Source organism: Mus musculus, chromosome 14, assembly GCF_000001635.26.
Source record: "Mus musculus strain C57BL/6J chromosome 14, GRCm38.p6 C57BL/6J".
NCBI lineage: Eukaryota > Metazoa > Chordata > Mammalia > Rodentia > Muridae > Mus > Mus musculus.
Window position 1 is genome coordinate 42,474,333 of NC_000080.6, and position 10,935 is coordinate 42,485,267.

The following is a 10,935-nucleotide window of genomic DNA, read 5'->3' on the forward strand; positions in this document are numbered from 1 at the left end:
ATGCACTCATTCCTGATGCAACTTGATATGCCATGGTGGGTTGGTACTAGGAAAAAAAAAAGAGGGTCCCTTTCTCTGGGGAGAAGGGAATAGGGAATTGGGGGGAGTGGGACATTGAGTCTGACTGGGAAGAGAGGGAGGGGCTGTGATCAGATGGAAATAAATAAATAATTCAATGAAAAAAATGCACATCCTTTCTTTCTTGAAGACTTTCTGTTCAAGTATGTCTTTGACCGTTTTCTCCATGGTCTTCCCTCCCCTCCCCTCCAGACAATGCTCTTCTCCTTCCCCATCACCTTCAGTTTTGAGACAAAGTTTTAGTAGAACCAATTTAAACTCATCCTGACTTGCTTCCAAACAAATGACTCAGACTATGCTTATATCATTTGGCTTTGATGATTACTGTGAGGTGGTGGTGCTCACTTTTACTCCCAGCACTTGCCAGGCAGAGGCAGGAGGATTTCTGAGTTTGAGGCCATCCTGATCTACAAAGTGAGTTCCAGGACAGCCAGGGATATACATGGAACCCTGTCTTAAAAAAACAAAAATAGAAACAATTACGGTGGGTGGGGTGACCCCTAATCTGCTTTTCTAACAGCTCACCTGGCTACCTTTCCAGTGCTGCACCCCAAATCCTTGCTGTTTCTCCTCCATATGCCCTCATGGTGCAGCTCCTCCACGGCGCATTCTCCCTTTTTTCTAGTTTCTCCTCTTTTCGTTCAGTTCTCCACCCACAACCAGATAACTAAAACCTCACATATGTCTAATCCCTCCAGTAAACACCAGTAGCCAATTTTATTTTACTAATGGTTTTAAATTAAGCAACAATATTTGCACAACAAAATCTTTTGATAGAAGAATTCTCTCCTAGTTCCAGACCTTCCTAGGAACAGAATTTAGCATTGCAATACATAGCAACAGATGGAAACTCCATGAAGTTCTTAGAGTAATGAAGGTGACTTAAATTCCTTCTGTAGTCAAGGATGCACCTGAACTCCTGATTCTGACCTCCTCTCCCAAGTGCTGGGATTTCAAGCAATATTGTGAGATGTAAGTAACTCTAGTTTCAAGGGCTATGAGGCCTTCTTCTGTGTCTCCTGACACCATGTACCCACATCAGTCATGGAAATACATGGTGCCAAAAAAAAAAAAAACCGTCCAAATGTGGGCTATGCATCTTACTGTATATGAACTAGTGGGACTATTTCCTTATAATTACTATGTTTAATACTCTTCTGTTAGGCTGGTCAGAATCCCCAAAGCAGATTATTCATTAGTCCCCTGGATGCACTTGCCTTGGAGTTGAATGAAGGCCTGGGTTCCACAATTTATCTGTGAATATTTGCATTATCCCTTCCTACAAGTACAAAGTCCCCTTAACAGGTAAACCTAAAACCTCCAACCTCAGGAACTTATTTGACTTCATCCTGAATAAAAAATACATAATATCCACCCACTGTTTAGTCTGCATTGATTTCATAGCATTCTGTCTGCCTGTGCCTCTCCTGGTATTAAAGGCGAGTGCCACCATACTAGGCTAGATTATTGTGTCTTGCAAGATTGAACTAGATCATCTGGGCCATTTTAAAGTGATCTTCTGGTACACATAACAGGAAAGTAGGACTACATCCCTGTCATGTGAATGTCCAGGGAACAAGGTGGTACATGATTATGTGGGCTGAAAAGAGAAGGAGAATGTTCTACAGAGGAATGAACAACAGCTATGGCTCTTTCTTCTTGACCCTGAGCCAACTCCACTGTGTATATTGAGAAGAGGAAGCAATTGTCTCAGTAGCAAATTCACAAGACAGTGACTTTCATTACTCTCCTTATGCTGCCTAGAGCACAGATCCAAAGACATTCTAGTGCTGGGAATACCTTCTACCTGGAAAACTGTCAGACACTCTGCACTAGGCCTCTGCCTGCACCTCACATTCCACTGTCAACTCCCAGGTCAATTTAATCGTTTCATAGCCTACTGTTGTCAGCCTGGGCATATGCCTCCATCTTAGGGTCCTTTGTACTTTGCAACTGGTGTCTGCTTAAACCTAGGAGTGCGAGCACTGTAAATCATTTCACTCTGTGTCACTGATAACTGCTATTTTGCAGAAGAAGATATTAGCATATGACAGTACAGGCGACCCGAAGCAGCTGTACATCATCCAGGCCAGCATCCTCACTAAAGCAGACTCTGACAGCTAATGAGGCTTCAACAGGCCACAGGGATTACTGCAAATTTCATCACAGTTTTTGTATCTCTTTGATGTAATCAGAGGTAGACAGTAAAACAAAACTATAGCAACAAAGAAACAGCAATGAAATAACAGCATCTACTACAGTTGGCCATGCATGTATTGAAAACCATTTAGAGCAGTTTGGAACACATGATGTTCACACCTCAGTTACAAGTTCCCTATATCCATAATCCCTAAGCTGTGTTTCAGGTGATGGTCCGATGCTGGCCTCCTTGGTTTCTCTAGCTTCTGGGCAACAAAAGTGAAAATTAAAAAGTACTGAACCTCTCAAATGGTGCACGGAGTCATATAATTACATGTGTGTATCAGATGGAGAGTTCTCAGTGTAAGTGAGCAGTGGAAAACTTGAGCTGCTAAGACCTGGCACCCCCACCTACATGAAAGTCAGAGGACAACTGATGGAGTTTTTTCTTGGCTATGATGTGGGTCACAGGAAAGCAACTCAGGTCTCTATGCTTGGTCGAATTACCTTTTCCACTGAGCCATCTCATCAGCCAGTCACCACAGACACAGAATTTAATAATCTATGTATTCGTATTTATATTCTGGGTTATACCCCAACTATGAAAACTTTCTCCTGAGAATATATCTACTCAATTAAGGGCAATAAATGGAGTCTGGGAGGAATCTATGAGGAGGGTGGCAGACTTTAAAGCCTCCATCGAGCCTCAGTTTTTTTTCTCCAACAAGTCTGGATGAGATGAGTTAATTTTTCCTTCTCTTTGACCTCCAAGTCCTATGATTAAACCTAATAATAGTCCATGCTCCCTGATTTACATTCCAGGCCTGTAACTTCATTCATCTGCTACAACAGCTACAAGACAAGTGGCCATTTGAGACTCCATAGTCAGTTTGGATTCTACAAGATTGGTCCTTGAGAGTGGCTGACAGAATGCTTTCAAGCCTAGGAATATCTATCTGAAAGAGAAAAGGAAGTGTCTCAGTCCACACTGCTACTCGGGACAGTTTAGTCATGTAAAGACTAATGTCAAGCTGTTATCTACCTGCACAAATAGCATCACTAGATATCAGGTTAAGCTACCCGACAGTGTTACACCTGGCTCTGCTCCTCACAAGCTGAAGCACTCAGGAGAGCAGGCCCTGCAAATTGCCTGGGTAGCAAAGAAAGCTAGCCCTTGTCTAAGGATATTATATCACAGCAACAGGAGAAGAAATTAAGTCACCATAGTTTTGAACTCCTGAATTTCAGAATAGAGGATAAAAATCCTGTATTGATTAAGGCATCCACTTTGTGGTACTTTGTAATGATAGCTCCAGAAAATCAACATGGGACTTATCAAATGGCTATTCTTCAAACATTTGCTGAAGTTTATTTCAGGGGAAATGATGTCAGCCTCCACTCACATGGGATCTGTTTGTTTCCTGTAGAATGTACCAGACTTGCATCTTTGGTGTTTGTGCAAGGGCATTTTAAAAACACGAAAACCTCCTGAAGGGGCCTCAGATGCAAAATTTCTAATCTTGCCCTTTTCCTCCCTAGACCATCTGTCTCAAAGTCCTGATGGCCTCTTATTAGTTTGCACCAAATCTCTATTTCTTGGGATTAGAGAATCCTGCTCTAATGAGGGAGAAGGTAACATTGTGGCTTAGGGCAGTGCCTGAGTTTTACAATAACCATTAGAGCTTCCTGGAAGACACCTATGCCTGATCCCATTCCTGCTGTTTAGAGTCAAAGACTGTAGAGTATAGGGGTGAGACTTTAGTAGAATGACACCTCCAGAGGTCAGCATGCATCACCAGGGTTGACATTCACTGAAGCTCAAGGGCGTTGCCCCAGGTTTTATCTAGCAGGAATAATAGAGAGGACACTGGAGATGATGCCATCACAGGGTTGCTGTGGAAGCCCTGGGGCTAATCATGTAAGATCTTAATTCTGTTCTCCTGTGAGTTTTTGTGAAAGAGGAATGAGTCAGCACTCAGGTGATTTTTCTGTAAACCTGATTCCCATTTTAATTTGTAAAATAAAGGAGAGCTGATGACTGGGCAGGTAAAAGGGAAGGTGGAGCAGAAGGGGAGGGGGAGGAAAAGAAGAAGAAAATGGAAGAGGGAGAGGACACAGAGGAGGAGGAAGAAGGAGAAAAGTGGAGCAGAAGCACATGGTCTGGAGAAACTGCAAGTTCTAAGAGGTCTCATAAGCTCAGAACGATGGTAATGTAGATCTGTCCAATATAGGTGCACTGCATGTAATCAGGTTGTAATTTTGCTTGCCGGGATATATTTGGGTTGGAGAGATTTACAGCAACACAGGTTTTATTCTAGTCTACTTCCCTTTGATTATTAACACAAAAAAGGGACAACTTTCAACAAATCTCAGTAGGTTTTCCAAGTATGACGAGACGACAGGACAGAGTAGAAGAAAGTCACCATGACAGTGAGGAGCAGATGACATGCAATGAGAAATGGTAGGGGCAGCCTAGGCGGTTACACAGGACCAAAGATTTCACTAAGTACTGAATGCCTTATGCATTTCTAACTTTTGGCTCTGCTTACAGATCATCGTTCTCTGAAGAATGGAAAGTCGGGGACAGGGCATGACATTTTTCAGTGGTTGTTAGATAAAAAATTTTTTATAAAAATGTGTGTGTCTGTGTCTGATATATGTAGTACACATGAACATTTTAACATGGAGAGATACACACATTGTTTGGGGTTGTAGTGAAGTGTAGTATAATGTAATGCTTAATGTTTAATGTTTCTTGAGTGGGTATTAGACTTCAATGATGAACAACCCAAAACAAAATAATCTAAAACTGCCCCTGGGTTTTTCATTTGATAGTTTATGGGTTTTAGGGGAGGCATTGTCAGCATAAGAGATTAATTCTATTTAAACCTCGTTTATATGGATTTGTATATTATAATGGTTCTACAATTGTTGGTTTCCATATAGCCTTTCAAAAGTCTTCAGTCAGTTATCCCACCTCCATACTACCTCCTTCTCTTAGTTTGGTTTTGCTTTTTTGCCCTGCAGTAAAGGTGTGGAAAAGCCACTGGGCAGACCAAATGCAGAGATGTTATACTATATTTTCCATAATCCCACTGTCTGGTATTGACCTGGATGGAAATGCAGCTACACTACTTAGATGGTAGAAAAATGTAGCCTTGGATGTGGGAGGTTGAAACTGGGCTTATATTTTTCAATAATTTAGTACATTTTTGCCTTGGCAAAAGCACGGCATCCTATGGGCAGACATGGTGCTGGGAGTTCTGTACTGGAACTCCAGGAAGCAAGAATACCTGTCCTGAGCTGGTGAAACTTTAAAGCTGTTTTTAATAACAGGAATTACAGAGGGCTACAGACAGAACATAGTGTTTGCGCTTCTGACTATCATGAGCCTAAGGGGCTGTCTGAGGCAGCCCTGTTCTTACACTTCACCATACTTATGGCCCTTCGGCTTGGGACAGTCTCAACTCCAAACAACTCAGTCTTTCAAATCATAACACCCTGAACAAACTCCAAGGAAGGGAGACTGAGTGAAGCATAGACAAAGTTGGAAAGAAAATGGTAGCAGGCGAGGATGAAAATAAACTAGGATGCCAAGAAGATGCAAGAAGCCCCCTGGTCCTCCACTGTGCAGTCACTATTCATGATGTGCAGAGAGGGAACACAAAGGCTTAGCCAGCCTTTTTGACTTTCAGCCAAATGGGTTTAACACAGCAGCACAGCAGGCTCATTGCTAATTCCAGGTTTTACCTTCCTTTTTTTTTTTTTAGGTATTTTCCTTGATTATATTTTCAATGCTATCCCAAAGGTCCCCCATACCCACCCCCCCAATCCCCTACCCACCCACTCCCCCTTTTTGGCCCTGGCGTTCCCCTGTACTGGGGCATATAAAGTTTGCAAGTCCAATGGGCCTCTCTTTGCAGTGATGGCCGACTAGGCCATCTTTTGATACATATGCAGCTAAAGACAAGAGCTCCCGGGTACTGGTTGGTTCATATTGATGTTCCACCTATAGGGTTGCAGTTCCCTATAGCTCCTTGGGTAATTTCTCTAGCTCCTCCACTGGGGGCCATGTGACCCATCCAATAGCTGACTGTGATCATCCACTTCTGTGTTTGCTAGGCCCCGGCATAGTCTCACCAGAGAGAGCTATAACTGGGTCCTTTCAGCGAAATCTTGCTAGTGTATGCAATGGTGTCAGCATTTGGAAGCTGATTATGGGATGGATCTCTCTATATGGCAGTCACTAGATGGTCCATCCTTTCGTCACAGCTCCAAATTTTGTCTCTATAACTCCTTCTATGGGTGTTTTGTTCCCATTTCTAAGAAAGGGTAAAGTGTGTACACTTTGGTCTCCGTTCTTCTTGAATTTCATGCGTTTGGCAAGTTGTATCTTATATCTTGGGTATCCTAAGTTTCTGGGCTATTATCCACTTATCACTGAGTACATATTGTGCGAGTTCCTTTGTGATTGGGTTACTTCACTCAGGATGATACCCTCCAGGTCCATCCATTTGCCTAGGAATTTCATAAATTCATTTTTTTTAATAGCTGAGTAGTATTCCATTGTGTAAATGTACCACATTTTCTGTATCCATTCCTCTGTTGAGGGGCATCTGGGTTCTTTCCAGCTTCTGGCTATTATAAACAAGGCTGCTATGAACATAGTGGAGCATGTGTTCTTCTTACTGGTTGGGACATCTTCTGGATATATGCCCAGGAGAGGTATTTCGGGATCCTCCGGTAGTACTATGTCCAATTTTCTGAGGAACCGCCAGACTGATTTCCAGAGTGGTTGTACAAGTTTGCAATCCCACCAACCATGAAGGAGTGTTCCCCTTTCTCCACATCCTCGCCCACATCTGCTGTCACCTGAGTTTTTGATCTTAGCCATTCTGACTGGAGTGAAGTGGAATCTTTCTTGTCTTACAAATGATTTCAATACAGATAAGCACATTTCCCTCTACAAACCCTTCGATATCTGACTTTACACCATGTTTGTCTCCATTTGTTCTAGTGAGCTAGGTGGACAGGTATGATGAGGAGCTGTTTCCCCAATGCAAAATGAACTGACAGAGTACTTTTCTCTTTTAAGTTGTCATCTATTATATCATTTAAGGTGTTTGCTCACAGAGTGACTATGTGAATATATACAATCAAATACATACATATGTGTACAGAGACACATGAATACGTGCCTTCACATATACATACACACACACATAAAAGAAAAGAATACATGAATGAACAGTACTATATATTGCACCTACAACAAGCAGCTACCATTACATAAATATGACACATAAACATGCTCACAAACACCTGGGCAAAAACACATACAACGATATATATATACACACACATACACACACACACAAACAAACAAACACACACACACACACACACACACACACACACACACACACACACCAATGAAAACACTGCTATATTACAGCACATTTCCTGACAACTGAGGAAGTATTGAGACCTGAGCTGTGTAATCGATTCTTAAATTAACCCAACTTGTGCTGCCTGGGCCTGTGCTGATTTCCTTGTCAGGAACTTTTTCCATGCAGATATTTGCTGCTTCTACAAGTATGATATAAAACAGACAAATCGGTCCTCTGAACACACAAGTGGGTCCACACAAGATTCAAAGTTCTAAAAAAGAGAGTTCAGAAGAACGTCCTCCAGCAAGCTCCAAGATGAAATATATTCTGCTCTTTAAACCTAGCTTAGCTACTTCTCATAAGACTCTCTAGCACCAATAAAAACAGTTAGCCATAGATATTATCCAGTAGCTGCAATTCAACACATTACAGTTCATGCTATATAATACCAGGGCCAGGAACAGGAATGGGTAGGAAGGTAAAAAGGGAAGTGGAAAGGGAATTGGGGGAGGTTTTTTGTTTTTTTTTTTTTTTTTTTTTATGAGGGGAAACCTGGAAACGGGAAAATGTGAGTAAAGAAAGTACCCAATTTAAAAACCAGTTGTGCATGTGCACGCACGCACACACACACACACACACACACACACACACTTGAATAATGCTAGCCAAAAAGAGGTTAGTGACTTAACATGCCTTGATTTTTCTTAAATGCAGCATTCTGCAAAACAATGAGAGGGAATCTGTACTGAAGCAAAGTCATGTCTATGATAGACTCAGCAAAACAACATCAGCAAAGGGTTGCAGTGTAGGATTCCATGAATCCACTCGGTGAAGACAGTAAGACACTCATTAGATTCCAGGGGTTTATCTTAGTGCAATGAAGGCAAAGGAGTCTAAGTTTTATTTTTAAAATGCTTACATGTTTAACTTTTTATTACTAAAGAGTTTAATTAGAAAACAATAAACTGGAGACTGTCCTTCTGTCCTAGGAGTGTATTGGGCCCGAGAAGCTCTGCTCTGAGATAGCTGCCATAGAGAAGATCGGATGACCTGGTTCCTAGATAATTCCGGAAGTGACATCCTGAGCCACCTCTCCATACCATAGAGCTGAAAGGGGTTGCTGTCAGGGGTCCAGGAACTCCTCTGCCTAGAAGGAAAGCTAGCAGTGACCAACTGGGAGGGGGACAAGAGCATGTGGCTGGATTGGAAGTGGCCACGAAGGTCACATCTGGCCTGGTGTCCTCACCTCCTGACACAGGGGTCTGAGAATCTCCTGTGATCCCTGCTAGCATCCACGAGGCAGGCAAGAGAAAGAGTGCTTTGTGAAGGCCCTGCAGCAGAAGACAGACACAGAAGTGGAACTTCACGAAGAAGCTTGATCCCAGGGCCCCTGGAGTTTGAGGACCAGTGGATGGAGTGCCACGATAATCCAGGTAAGTTGGCTTCTGTGGTTCCTCAAACAACACCAAAGCTTTCCCACCAGGCCAGGGAACCATCTTTTGTGACTCCTGGGTGCCTGGACTCCTGCCCTATGACCTCCAAGAGCCCTACACTCCCATCTTAGAAGGATAGGCTGTTGTTTTAGGTTCCTAAGTGTTCTTTCAATAGGAACATCGAGATCCTTGGATTCCCATTGTGTCTCATTTCTTCAGCTAGCTGTTTTTGAGCACTCCTTTTGTTCCCCATATCATACTCATATTCCAAGGGTACCATGCCTGCTTTGCGGTTTTTTCTCTCATGGGTGGGCCTCCAAACCCAGGGTCTGGAAGTTGTAATGAATGAGGGAAGGACTGGGAAGGGGAATCTGAGGTCACATGGTCAGATTTGGAAAAGGTGGCTGGACTATCTATGTTTTCATTCACTTTTAAATGTTGGCAACTTGGTTTCTCTTGGTTAAGAAAGGCATTAATTGTTGAAACACTCCACTATGGAAAACATATAGCCCAGGTTTCTTGGGTAAGACCACCTCTGGTCTACCCCCTCCCTACTAACACTTTCTGAAGTTTCCATCATGATGAGATAAAACTCATGAGAAGGCACAGTGAGTCAAGTTGTGTGTCTGGCACCTGAAGCAGACAGCATTGTCTTCCTCCTTGTTAATGAATTGGCAGTTACAAAAACAAACAAATAAAAAAACCCAAAACACTAAAATGTTTGTATAAAATTATAGAAAATAACACCATGATCTTCCTAGCTATGAGCAATTGAATCTCCTAACAATTAATTGAGACCAAACCCTACAAAGATCTCTGCCTGGGAGGTGACAGTAGATTCACAGATGCTGGTCAGAAGGCTTAAACAAAACAGGAAGTCTCAGGTTCAGTGACAGACCTGGTTTCCAGGGAATATGTTACAGAAAGGCTGAATAAAAAACAAACAAACAAAAAAAAGCTGTCCCAATAAACAAACAAACACACAAATAAATAAATAAAACAAAAAAATAAAACTGAACAAAACCTCACATAAATAACTGGACTTTCAACACACCCAACAATATACATATTGGTACACACATGCTTATGCCACACACAAACACATTCTCTCTCTCTCTCTCTCTCTCTCTCTCTCTATATATATATATATATATATATATATATATATATATATATATATATATATACACCTGTCGCTCTCTCTGTCCAAAAATCATAAGTGAGTAGAAAAGTATGAGGAGATAACAATGGATGGTAGAAAAACAGTTGAATGGGGACTATGGAAGGCTTATGTTTAATGTGAAACACAGGACTCTGCTGTCCATCCCTTGGGCACTAACATTTCTCAGGGGGCACATTTCTTAGACTAGGTTGAGAGTGTTAGTGAAATTTCATTCTTGAAGCCTCACATCTCTCACACCAACACTCAGGCTGAGAGAAGCCTTTCTCACATCCCTGTTGATCAGTCAGCTCCAGAATATAATCTCTAGTAAAGAACTCTAGCAACACTGACAGAAAACAGGACTGACAAGTACCTGCTCACTGTCTTTCAGTGTGAGCCAAGATCTAGGCAGAGTGATGAGACCATCTTGCAATGCAGGGAAAGGGGAGAGAAAGCATACAAGCCCCCCACCCAAGGCAATGATTTCCACTCATATGGCAATTCCACTGGGATCTAATACATGCAAATTTTGTCCTGCCTGTGATCTCACATGAACCCTAAGAAGCAAATGACTTCATCAATCAACATTCTGTGCTACTACAATGAAGGCAAGCACATAGAACCCATTTACATACTGGCATGTACTTGTATACTATGTGTTCAACCTATCTATCATAAGGAAATGCAGCTTTTAGTTGAGCAGGATTGTTTACTTCCCAAATATGTAGTTTCT

General features: G+C 42.0%; 1 protein-coding gene across 1 annotated transcript in view; it reads left to right on the top strand.

The window, feature by feature from the left end:
* Gm2959 (predicted gene 2959) overlaps nucleotides 1-8,639 on the top strand; it is a 69,346-nt gene extending 60,707 nt beyond the window's left edge. The window contains exon 4 of the transcript XR_001781235.1: nucleotides 8,597-8,639. The gene's annotated coding sequence lies outside the window, so the exon portion shown is untranslated. The remainder of the gene's footprint in view (nucleotides 1-8,596) is intronic.
* Nucleotides 8,640-10,935: the final 2,296 nt, after the last annotated feature.